The sequence below is a fragment of the Zalophus californianus genome, chromosome 7 (genome assembly GCF_009762305.2).
Source record: "Zalophus californianus isolate mZalCal1 chromosome 7, mZalCal1.pri.v2, whole genome shotgun sequence".
Classification (NCBI taxonomy): Eukaryota; Metazoa; Chordata; class Mammalia; order Carnivora; family Otariidae; genus Zalophus; species Zalophus californianus.
This window is the reverse complement of record NC_045601.1, coordinates 128107999-128120285: the sequence shown is the minus strand read 5'-3', so window position 1 is coordinate 128120285 and position 12287 is coordinate 128107999. Positions and strand designations below refer to the sequence as shown.

At 37.0% G+C, this 12287-nt stretch overlaps 1 pseudogene; it reads right to left on the bottom strand.

The window, feature by feature from the left end:
• Nucleotides 1-12287, bottom strand: part of LOC113928073 — a 134917-nt pseudogene that overhangs the window by 119801 nt on the left and 2829 nt on the right.

Sequence of the window (12287 nt, the reverse complement as noted above, 5' to 3'; positions counted from 1 at the left end):
GGTGTAATATCAATCAAGAGAATGGAAAAATAATTTGTTATATTCATACAATTGAATATTAGACAGTAGTAAAAATAAATTATCGTTACTTACATTGATAGAAAAGTCTCAAAAACATAACATTGAACAAAATAAGCAAGTTAAAGAAAATTATATCCACATTTTTTTCATTACATAAATGTCATAAACAAGTCAAAATAATATATTATTCACATAGATAGGAAAACTATAAAGAAAGTCAAGGGAAAAGTGAAGCTTAATACAAAGCTTTCCCTTTAATACAAAAGCTTTGTATTAAAGCCCTGACACTGTTACCATTGAGGGGAAGGGAGAGGGTACAGGAGAATGAAATCAAGGAGGATCATAACAAAAAGGATATCAAGAGAATATTTTATTTCTTGAACTGGGTAATAGGTTAATGATGGCTCTCATTATTATTCCTTACACTGGACATAAATTTTTATGTATTTTTTTGTATGCATAATAAGTTTACCAATAAAAAACTTTAACAAAAAAGTGAAGAGCCAAGAACAGAAAACACATTTTGAATAAGAAAAAGGAGACTCACCCAATCAGACATTAAAACTTTTATAAAATTATCAGTTTTAGGAATAGAATAGGAACAGACAAATAAACCAAAGGATGAGTACCGATGACCTAGGAACAAAATGGAGCCTAGAAACGTGTACTGGGAAGAGAATGCTTAATTTTTTTCTTGGAATAAATTATGTCTCATCCAGCAGAGCAGGCAGAGTGAGTGGTTAAGGGCCCCATCGCTGGGGTCAGCTGGTCACATTCCCATCCCTCCTCAGGTACACTAGAATCCAGGGCCAGAGCAGGTCACCTCCCCCCTCTCTAATGCACCTCACTCATCAGTAAAATGGGATGGCACAATGATCGTAGTCGACTCATAGCCATTTTAAGACGAAGTAAAATAATCCATTTCAAGGGCCTCATTTGGACGAAAGCTACATAAATGGCTAGCTTCCACAATTATTTAACTTCAAGTTTCTGAAATTAAGAGCTTACTGTGACGTGGGAGGGAGACAGTTTTTAAAATCGTTATTTGTTACTTTTCTGTCTCAGTCAACAGACCCTGAGTTTGAACAGTTTGAAAGTAGCAATTATGCCTATTCAACATCATATATTCAGTACCTAACACAGAACTTGCCGTGTGATCGATGCTTAATAAATATGCATCGTGTTGCCCTGATTTGAATTAAGAAGGGAAGGGAAAGTAGCATTGCTATAAAAAGGGAGAGAGTCAATGTGGGTGCCAGAAAATGCCACAGCTTTTCACCACTGTGTGGAGAAAAACAAAGCAGTGTTTTAAAGGCCAAATTTAATAGATTCCCAAGGTTATGCTACTGTGAAATTATACTACTGTGAAACAGGAATTAGAATCAGTCAATCCAAAATGTAAAATACCATGGAAGATGAGGTAATAAAACATAGTATACTTTAAATGAATAGTCCAATTAGCCAAACACCAGGGAGAACTTAAATCAGAATGTAACTTTATATGAGCAGAACAAGGAGCAACTATTAATACCGACAAGGAAAAAGGACCAAAAAAAATGAGGGGTAATTACAACAATTATGTGATTAATATGCCATCTCATAGAACACCTAACCACCAAAGAAATAGTCTAATGCATCCACATAACTCCTTTGTAAGATACTTAAATATATATAATCCATAATTAAAATAATTCAAATCAGCAGAAATCAAACCCAACGAAAAACCGTATGTCCACTTTCAAAGAATAATATCTGTGCCAAATTAGCAAGTGTTATAGCAAAGTTCAGAGCTGCTTAATTTTATAACATAATGATAGTTACTGATTTAAAGTGTCATCAAAATAAAACAGGCATAGGAAAAATGTATTAATTAATTGACATCATTATCAAAAATACTAAAGAAAATATTTTGAAATCTACATCAGAGACACTGTTCCAGGTGACATTAAAAAGTTTCACAATTTTTCATTTAAAAATGTGATATAAATATACTATATATAAAAATTTATAGCAAAAATTTCAAAATACTTTGTCTTCTTTTAGAAATAGATGGCCAAGAGGTTTAAATGTCAGGAGAATTATGAAGAGATACTTCCTTATCCTCCAAAAAAGGATATTTTCAATTTCATGACCAAGAAGAGAATCTAAAAAGCTGTTTCTTTTTTTGCTTTTTCACTATCGTTCCAGAAATGATTGACCATATATCAAAACTGGATCTTCCAAGCTATTACGTTTCACCATCTGGTTAACCTTATCAGTAAAGCACTAGAAAACAAACCTCACACATTAGAATTTCATCCACTCTGCAGAGTTACCCTGATCATAAAGAGTTGCCCAAAACTGAGATAAATTATTATGGAGACCAGAAATGGGTTACATTAACTATACATGATTGAATTCAACTAGAAGAATGGCACCCATAACAAACCCTAAGGTATAATCCTGCTGGTGGTGGTGCATGTGCAGAACAGAAATGCTGGTCATTCGGCTCATGTTTAGCCAATGCAGCATTAAGGACATGTACAATATAACCAGATACAAGACACTAAGAGTCTTTTGAGTCATTAGCAATAATTATGCTTGGTCCACAAGGGCATCTCAAAGTTCTCTAACACCCACCATGCACCTCTCCAGTGTTTCCAGACCAAATCAGATTTGATACAAAAATGATCACGATCTTAGAGTTATGTCAAAACTGATGCCCCATAAGCAACAGCAATAACTCATGAAAATTATAGAATTGAGTTTAAGTTTAGGATGAGAGCCCAAAGCACGATCCAAACTGCAGTCCTAGGAAATACACATTTCAGGCTCAAGAGTTAATAAAATGGTTCTAGAAGATTTTAGTGAAATTAAATGGAAGCTAGGACCCAACATTCCTATATCCTTTTCATCTTTGCCTGTATTAAGTTCAGGAAAGAAGTGGCTTTACAAGTGAAAAATGCCACAGAGAAATTATTTGTGATCTAAGATATTCTGGAGATAATACACAAAGGTAAGGTGCAAATGTGATAATACTTGTATTGTTTACTTTGGAGAATGTAATTATTATGGCTGTGGCTATGATTTTTGGTAGTTCAAAAGCTACCTTATCATTTCCCTACACACAGTATGAAATTAAGTTTGGTGTTTTGCCCACAAGAGTATTCCATGTCACTCCTAAGACAGTTTCTCCTTTCACTCCTATGGAATGCCAAGAACTTCCAAAATGCATTACCATGCAAATGTCTCGGGTGACTTTACTACACATTTATATTGCAAGGTAATCAATAAATTATTATTTCAATATTTATTGGAATCTCAGAAAAAGAAAGAAGACAGATTACACAAATTCATCTTCTGTGATTAATGGATGTTCCAGCAGAAGGCATACACTGATGGAGTAGGTCAGTATGCAGACTATATTACTGAATATTTCAACCCGGGTTGTAAATATAGTATCTGTTTCTCTTAGGGACTGTCACACTGAGTGCAGTATAAAAGGCAATAAATTTCAACAGATTAATTAACTCTTTGGTTACTGGGGCTGTGTGTCACCTATCCTGGCACCTAATAAAAATTCCTTTAATGCCAAGACATAAAGAAGGGCCTCTTTGGAAATGAGTTATTAACAGCATTTCGTGAATAGATGGAGAAATTGTAACTGAGCCATTTAAGTGTCATAAAGTGCAGCAAAGGCTGCTGGAGGCCTCTGAGGGACGCCGAGCAATACCATAACAATCAAATCTGAGATGGAAGAGGGATTGAGCTGTCCACTCAGAATTTTTATATTGTCAAAGAGCAGCGAGGAAATAATGTGATCAAGAAGTGAATTAACCTTGTGTGTGAAAGAAAGGGGATGATCTGATGGAAAAGGCAGTAAAGTAAAAATCACTCCATAATGCCTGCATTGCAGGCGAGCCATGAGGGGCTCCTAATGTCCGCAGGCTGTCAGAGAACAGATCCAGACCTCTAAGTACTATAAACCCATTACCTGCATTAGCCTGTAATTGGAATACATTTATTCATGTTTTTTTAGTTCTTCAGGGTCTATGTCTTGTATACCCACAGAGCATTAATTCCTATAAATGTTCTATCTTTGCAGACTCCTGCAAACAAGTAGACGGTCTTGAGTGGGAATTAACATTCAGTGGAGCGAGAGAAGAAGAAAGTGCTGTGCACGGAGCATGGGATTTGTATATGTGCCTTCCATTTCCTACTACACTCTTTAATTTGGCACCTTGACTACCTCCCCCAAATATTCTTTGGATGCCTTCTGATGAATCTCTAATTACCACATTTTCCAAATTTTTATATTTCTAGGCGAGGGTTCCCACAAGGAGAAAATAACAAATATCAAATACTAACCAGTTGTTTCTTGCTAATAACTGTCTTTCAAAATAGTAAATTTCACTTTCTCACTTGAGACTGAATCTCAAGATATGACACTTTTTATAAAGTTCTACAGAAAAAGCATGTAGAAATAATAATATAATTTAAATCAATATTTTTTCCTACAGACAGCACCTTTACCCTAGGTTACTTAGCAGAACCAAACCCAGCAAATCTCACCGGGTAGGTGTCTGGCACATAGAGCATTTACCATGTAGCAGGCACTGCTCTAAATGCTTTATGTATATTAACTCAGGTCACCTTGAAGACCACACTATGAAGTGGGTATTTTTACTACTGTCTCCATCTTATAAATTAGGGAAGTGGAGCACAGAGAGGTTAAATAAATTCTGACGGTCACACAGCTGATTTCAACCCCAACAACCTGTCTCTAGGAGTCTGGATTCTTAACTATTTTTGCAAAATTGCCTCACCAAAAAATAGTTAACAGATCCAGCATACTACTTAAATTACTCTCCCCAAACAATGAATGTTCTACTTGTGCTATAATAATTAAACTTAAAATTATGTATGAGTGTGTGTGTGTGTGTGTGTGTGTGTGTTGTTCTCAGAGATGTTACACCTTCAGCTGTCCTTCTTTTCTTCTATATCATCAATCATTCTGTTTCTATAAGGGAAAGTTCCTATTAGCATATAGATGTGCTCTAGTCTTCTGACTTTATCCTCCATCTCCTTGATCCTACTACATTCCCTCGCCCTTTCACGGAAAAGCTTCTCTGAGGAGCTGTATTTGCATGCTGTCCCTACTTGCTCTTCTCCTATGTGTTCTCCAACCTCTACAAATCTGCCTCCTTCCTCACCACTCCACGGAAACTGCTAAATCCAAAGGTTGCTTTTGGGTCTTGTTTTCTTTGACCTTTTAGCAAATAGGACACAATTAACCACTCCCTCCTTCTGGCTTTGTGGCTTCTAGAATACCACTTTCTGCCTTCCCTCCTACCTCCTGCATACCTGGGTTTTCTTCATTGGCTCCTCTCGTACCCAGCTCTGAGATGTTGAGTTTCTTCAGGTTCCTTCACATTGCCACCAAAAGAAAAAAGAAAAAAAAAGAAACTACCTTCCATCCAGTTGCTTAAGCCAGAAATCTAGGTATCTCCTGCTTTCTCCATCTCATTTGCCAGATATTGACTTAAGGGCAATATTTTAACCAGTTCTGGCCACCAAGCGTGAGGGAAAGATTTCCCTGATCTGTAAAAAGACACACAGAAAAAAGCGCGTCTCTCGTCCAGGTGATGGCTGACGCCAGCTACAGGTCTGTGGTTCTGTGAGGAGATATCACTGACATGGTAAGGAGGGCAGAGCAGAAAGTGGTGAGCCCCTGGGTGCTTGACTGTGCCCCAGGATTGACCAACCCTTGCTGCCCTACCTCTGGACATATTAAGTACTGCAACAAACTCCTCATAGTTTAAGATGCTTTTAGTTATATCTTATGTTATTTGAAACCAAAGGCAATCTGACACATTCTTTCTCCATCAGTTAATCTGCATAACAAATCACCACAAAATTTAGTGGTTCAAAACAACAGTGAATGTGTATGTCTCACAGTTACTGTAGGTCATGAATTCAGAAGTGGATTAGCTGGGTTGTCCTGGCTTGGGATCACCCATGAGGTTGGAGGTGGGATATTGACTCGGGCTGCAGGCAACTAAAAGCTTGGCGGGAGCTGGGGGGGTGGGGTGTCAGGCAAATCTAATTCCAAAATGGTTCATTCAAACACATCATACCTATTCACAACTTGGGGCTTGCCATTGGTGGGGGCCTCGGTTCCTTCCCACAGGGGATTCTCCACAGGTGCTGAGACACAACATGGGATTTTTTTGGTAACTGATTTAATTTCTTTCCTGGCTATTGGTCTGTTCAAGTTTTCTATTTCTTCCTGTTCCAGTTTTGGTAGTTTATATGTTTCTAGGGATCCATCCATTTCTTCCAGGTTGTCCAACTTGTTGGTATATAGTTTTTCGTAATATTCAAATGTATATAAATATATATACAAATATAATTATTTGTATTTCTGTGGTGTTGGTTAGTATTTCTCCTCTCTCATTTGTGATTTTATTTATTTGGGTCCATTCTCTTTTCTTTTTGATAAGTATGGCTAGGGGTTTAACAATTTTACTATTTTTTCAATTATAGGATTTTATGTATGTATGTATTTATTTATTTGAGACAGAGAGAGAAAGTGCAAGTAGGATGAGGAGCAGAAGGAGATGGATTAAGCAGATTGCACTGAGCACGGAGCCCCATGTGGGGCTCAATCCCACGACCCTGAGATTATGACCTGAGCTGATATCAAGAGTCAGATGATTAACAGACTGAGGCACCCAGGTGCCCCTATTTCTGCTCTAAGCTTTATTATTTCCTTCCTTCTGCCGGCAAGATACAGAATCAATGTATGGAAATCTGCTGCATTTCCATATACCAATAATGAAGCAACAGAAAGAAAAATCAAAAAATCAACCCCATTTACAATTGCACCGAAAACTATAAGATACCTAGGAATAAACCTTACCAAAGAGGTGAAAGACCTAGACTCTGAAAACTAAAACACTGATGAAAGAAATTGAAGATGACACAAAGAAATGGACAGACATTCCATGCTCATGGATTAAAAGAACGATAGTATTAAAATGTCTATATTACCCAAAGTGATCTACACATTCAATGCAATTCCTATGAAAAGGCATGTTTATTTTTAAAATCTAAATATTGTCATATATTGATAAAATATAGATATTGATCTCAGACTCAAAGAGATTTTAATTAAATAGTTCACTATGAAGCGTATTTTCTAAAGTCTTTTGTTTCTGGAAGTAATAAAAATATGAGCTATAGATTTTGCCCCTGTATTTAATTAATCTTTTAAACATTTCACACAGGAAAAAAATACTCTTTAGTTTAGGAAAAAACACAAATGGTCTTCAATGGGTGAATGGATAAACAAAATGTGGTAGATCCATACACCAGAATATTACCAGCAGTAAAAAGAAATGAGCTATCAAGCCATGAAAATACATTTAAGGAGGAGCTTTAAATTAAGCATGTTACTAAGTGAAAGAAGCCAATCTGAAAAGGCCACATACTAGCATAAGTCTAACTATATGACATTCTGGAAAAAGCCAGAGGTTCATGAGAGAGGGAAGGAGGGATGAATAGGTGGAGCACAGGGGATTTTTTAGGGCAGTGAAACTATTCTGTATGATACTGTAATGGTGGATACATGACATGTCATTACACATTTGTCCCAGTCCATGGATACCAAGAGTGAACCCTAATGCAAGCTATGGTTGTTACTTAATGATAATGTATCGATATTGGCTCATCAATTGTAATAAATATAGCTCTCTAAAACCAGCTGTTAATAATAGAGGAAACTATGAGGGAGGTATATGGGAACTCTTTGTAGGTATGCAAAAAGTGCAAAGTGTGTGTGTGTGTGTGTGTGTGTGTATACACACACAATGTATTGTATCCATATCATATATACTATATATATATAGAATACCTATTATATATAATGAATAATCAAAGACTGTAATAATTTAGTATAAACTATATGGTATTAAATATTAGGTATCTAAAGACAGAGAAGGGGGAACAGAAAGAGATAATGAGGTATAAAAAAGCAGACCACATACGTGAAGGATTGTAGAACGTGGAGAAAACTGATGAAAAGGACATAGTGTGGGCTGGTGAAGCAGAATGAATGAAGACTCAGAAGGAGAAACACTATTAAGGGTGTACTCCTACCAATAATGAACATTATAAACATCCGTGTAAGACGGTGAAGAAATTGGCCTTGACTGAGCTTGTGATTTACTGATGTATTCAACAAATATTTATTTGAGCAACACTGTGATAGGATATTACAGAACTTCCAGATGTATTAGACATCAACTCCGCTCTCAAGAAGCTTGCTGGAAACTGAGAGTTACAGGATTTTATAACCTAAGAATAGATCAGGAAACGAGTCAGCCCTGTTCCACTATTGACTGCATACCCACGAAGATTGACATATACAACCAAGTGCTCTTAACAGGGAAAATTATGTCCACGTGGACTGTTTCTTTCAGCACAGAAATGGTGCTGTTTAAGTCTGAAATGTTTCTTACATTTTTCTATTATTTTTAACACAAAAGAAATCCCCTTTATTTCTTTTTTTTTAAAGATTTTATTTATTTATTCATGAGAGACAGAGAGAGAGAGAGGCAGAGGGAGAAGCAGGCTCCCAAGGAGCAGGGAGCCCGATGCGGGACTCGATCCCAGGATTCTGGGATCATGACCTGAGCCGAAGGCAGACGCTTAACCATCTGAGCCACCCAGGGACCCAGAAATCCCCTTTATTTCTATTACACTTATCTGTTGGTAGGTAAGAGATCTGTAACCATTACCTCTGCCTACAATCGTGAGCTGCCATTGGCATGGCTGGTCTGTGGGTATTGCTCCACCGAGCAGCCCCCAAGGTGTGGCTCTGTCAGGAGCGCTGCTCTGGAAGACTGTATGTCAAGGTTGGGAACCACAAGGTGTTTTCTAGTTCACATCTATAGTTCAGGGATTCCTTGCATAAAAACATCCCAGAAAAAGACCTTTCCAGTCTTTGCTGTGCATTGCATGAGACGTCCCATTTCATTTTAGAAAAGCAACTATGCTTCAAGTCAGGGGAATGAGAAATGATGTATTGTAGATCTCAGTTTAGGTCCGGTACTGCCTTCCAGAGCCACATGAGCCTAACTCCTTTTTATATAACAGACTTTTAATGATTTGAGGACAATAATTAAGGGCCCATTTCTTTCTTCCTTTTTTTTTTTAAGATTTTATTTATTTGACAGAGAGAGACACAGCGAGAGAGGGAACACAAGCAGGGGCAGTGGGAGAGGGAGAAGCAGGCTCCCTGCGGAGCAGGGAGGGACTCGATCCCAGAACCCTGGGATCATGACCTGAGCAGAAGGCAGATGCTTAATGACTGAGCCAGTCAAGCGCCCCAGGGCCCATTTATTTCGATGATTCTGCTTTATGTCTCAGTCTCCTCACCTCTGTCCACACAGTAGTCCCTCTCTTCTGCATAAAAATTTTTGTTTGAAGCCCAAAGTTTAAACTTATGCCCTCAAATGCTTGTCCTTTCCTCCCTTCCCCCACAACCAGTTTGAAAGGAACAGTTAGTTGGTTCTACCAAAAACTTGTCATGATTGAATGAATGAAAATTGTGCATAATATAAATATACATGAAAAAATATAAACATAAGAATGACAGATATGAAAAATAAGTAAATAACTCTTTACCATGTGAGGATACCACAACAAGTCTGTGACCTCAAAGGATCCTTACCCCACCACGCTAACACCCTGATCTTGGGCTTCTGGCCTCCCGAACTGTGAGAAATAAATTTCCATTGTTTATAAGTGAAAAAAATATATAAAACTAAAAAATAAATAAATAAATAAATAAACATGAATAGACCAAAAAAACAAGTTACATGTTTCATATAGCCTGAGCCCGTTTTGGCTGAACCTAATTTTTCAACTAAGAACCTGTAAGGTACCATTAGATGAAAAAAGCCAGAAACTTGTCTGTTTCTGAAAAGCCAAAAAGGTAGAAAATTATGGATTATCCTGCCACCTTAAGTTTCATAAAGGAAAAAAATATCAGTGTGTGTTTATACTTCTCATGCATAATATTGCTGGAAACGTATTAAGATACTGGTAACACTGGTTGCCCCAGGAGAGGGAACTAAGTGAATGAGACATGTGGTGTGTGATCAACTATTCATTACGTATGCTTTTGCTACTTTTGAATTTTTAACTATGTGGATATTTTATATAGTCATAAGTAACATTCAAACTTTAAGAAGACAATAAAAATTAAAAATACATAAATATTTAAATAAACAATCGCATGAATGTCAGCATAAAACATGTCTGGGACCTTTTCTCTGACAAGTAGTCTCAAGCTTAGCCTAGTAATTAAGCACGAGAGAAAATGAAATAATCCCAGAGTTGAGTTTAATCCCCAAATTGCTGACTCTCTTTCAAGATTCCCTACAGACACATGAAAAGGAAGGAGTAAAGGAATCCTTTTAGGGGTGCCTGAGTGGCTCAGTCAGATAAGCATCTGCCTTTGGCTCAGGTCATGATCCCAGGGTCCTGGGATCGAGCCCCACATCGGGCTCCCTGCTCGGCAGGAAGCCTGCTTCTCCCTCTCCCACTCCCCCTGCTTGTGTTCCTGCTCTCACTGTCTCTCTCTCTCTCTCTGTCAATTAGATAAATAAATAAAATCTTAAATATATATATATAAAATAAATAAATAAGTAATCCTTTTATTCAACTCTCAAAATCACATTTGTATATTAAATATCATTACCTTGAAATTTTCATGCCTTTATATATGTCAACCATCCAGAATTACATTGTGCATGTATGTCCCGGAGGTTTCAAGAAAATGTAAAACTATGGCATTGCTGCCCATTTCAGCAACATCAGTAACAAATGTGTTCATTAATCTAATAAGATTAAGAATCAGAAATATATTTTTAAAGGTATGGCAAAATAACCTTCAGATTGTACCCTTTCATGAACAGTCATAAAAATAATTTCTTCCATCGTTGAGGTTCAGAATGTGACTGAATGACTATAAAATATTCCAATTATTCTTAATAAGTCACAAACCAATGAATAATGCACTTCAGATGTCCATGACAAACCCAGTCAATTCAGGAATTTGTAATCTGAAATAATTCAATAATAGGTTTGGTAATCATTCACTCAACTACATGTGTTACAGACCAATTGTATCAAAAACTGTGCCAACTACATATCAAGTTATAAACAGAAGCATTAGAGCCATTAAAGATACCTACCCCATTCCAACTTCCTTACATACAAATCTGTTCATTTAGCACATACTCGTTGAACGCCACTATAAAGCAAGCACTGTATTAAGCAGAGAGAATAAATACACGATATGGTCACTGCCTTCTAAGAAGCTCCCAGCTAAGTAAGGAATAGAGAGAGAAAGCACAAAAACTATAAAACACTGTGATTTCTGCTCTAGTAGAAGCCAAGAGATGTGATTCATAAGAATTGCAGTGGCCCAAGACAGGGAATTAATTGTTCATCTATTTGGCAAAGAGAGGAACGGTGAGGGATCTTTGAGAGGACGCTACTGCTCACAGGTAGAGAGCATGCCAATGGCAGAGACGTCATTCAAATTCAAATCTCTGGATTTCCAGTAGTATTCATTTCGCTACACCGTCCCTAACAACTTGATCAAAGATCATCAGTACTTATAGCTTTAGGACACAGACACAGCAGTGAGATTTAATTTAAGCAATGTTTTCAAGATGTGTCACGCTAACAATTACTTAGCTCACAGAATAAAAAAATACATATATTTTTAAACAACTCAAAGCTTGTACCAAAAGCATTTAACACTTATACATGTGCACTGTACGATACACATATGTGTGTATGTAGTTTCACATAAAAGTTAACAGATATGCATAGCTAATGATAAGCGTTATTTCAAAACCACAAGTCCAATTCAGCTTATTTTTAATGACTTTGGTGCCGAAAGCTTATTAACTAACCAGCTGTCAGACTGTGTTGCTACAAAACTCTTATCCCAGCAGGATGCTTAGATTGGAAACAAGGATGAATCTTTTCATTATTGCTGTGTCTCTTATTTAACCGAATGTGTTTCAGAGGGATTATCTGGTTTAATGCAGCTAATTCAATATAAAACTGAAATGGCTACTTAGAATGTCCAAATACCCTATCCTCTTCATATGTGTGCAAAGCAATGAAAACCTCTGATGTTATGTTTGATAAGAAGTGGAGTATTGGAGCATGCCACATGTCAATTCCCAACAGGTAGTAAAAGA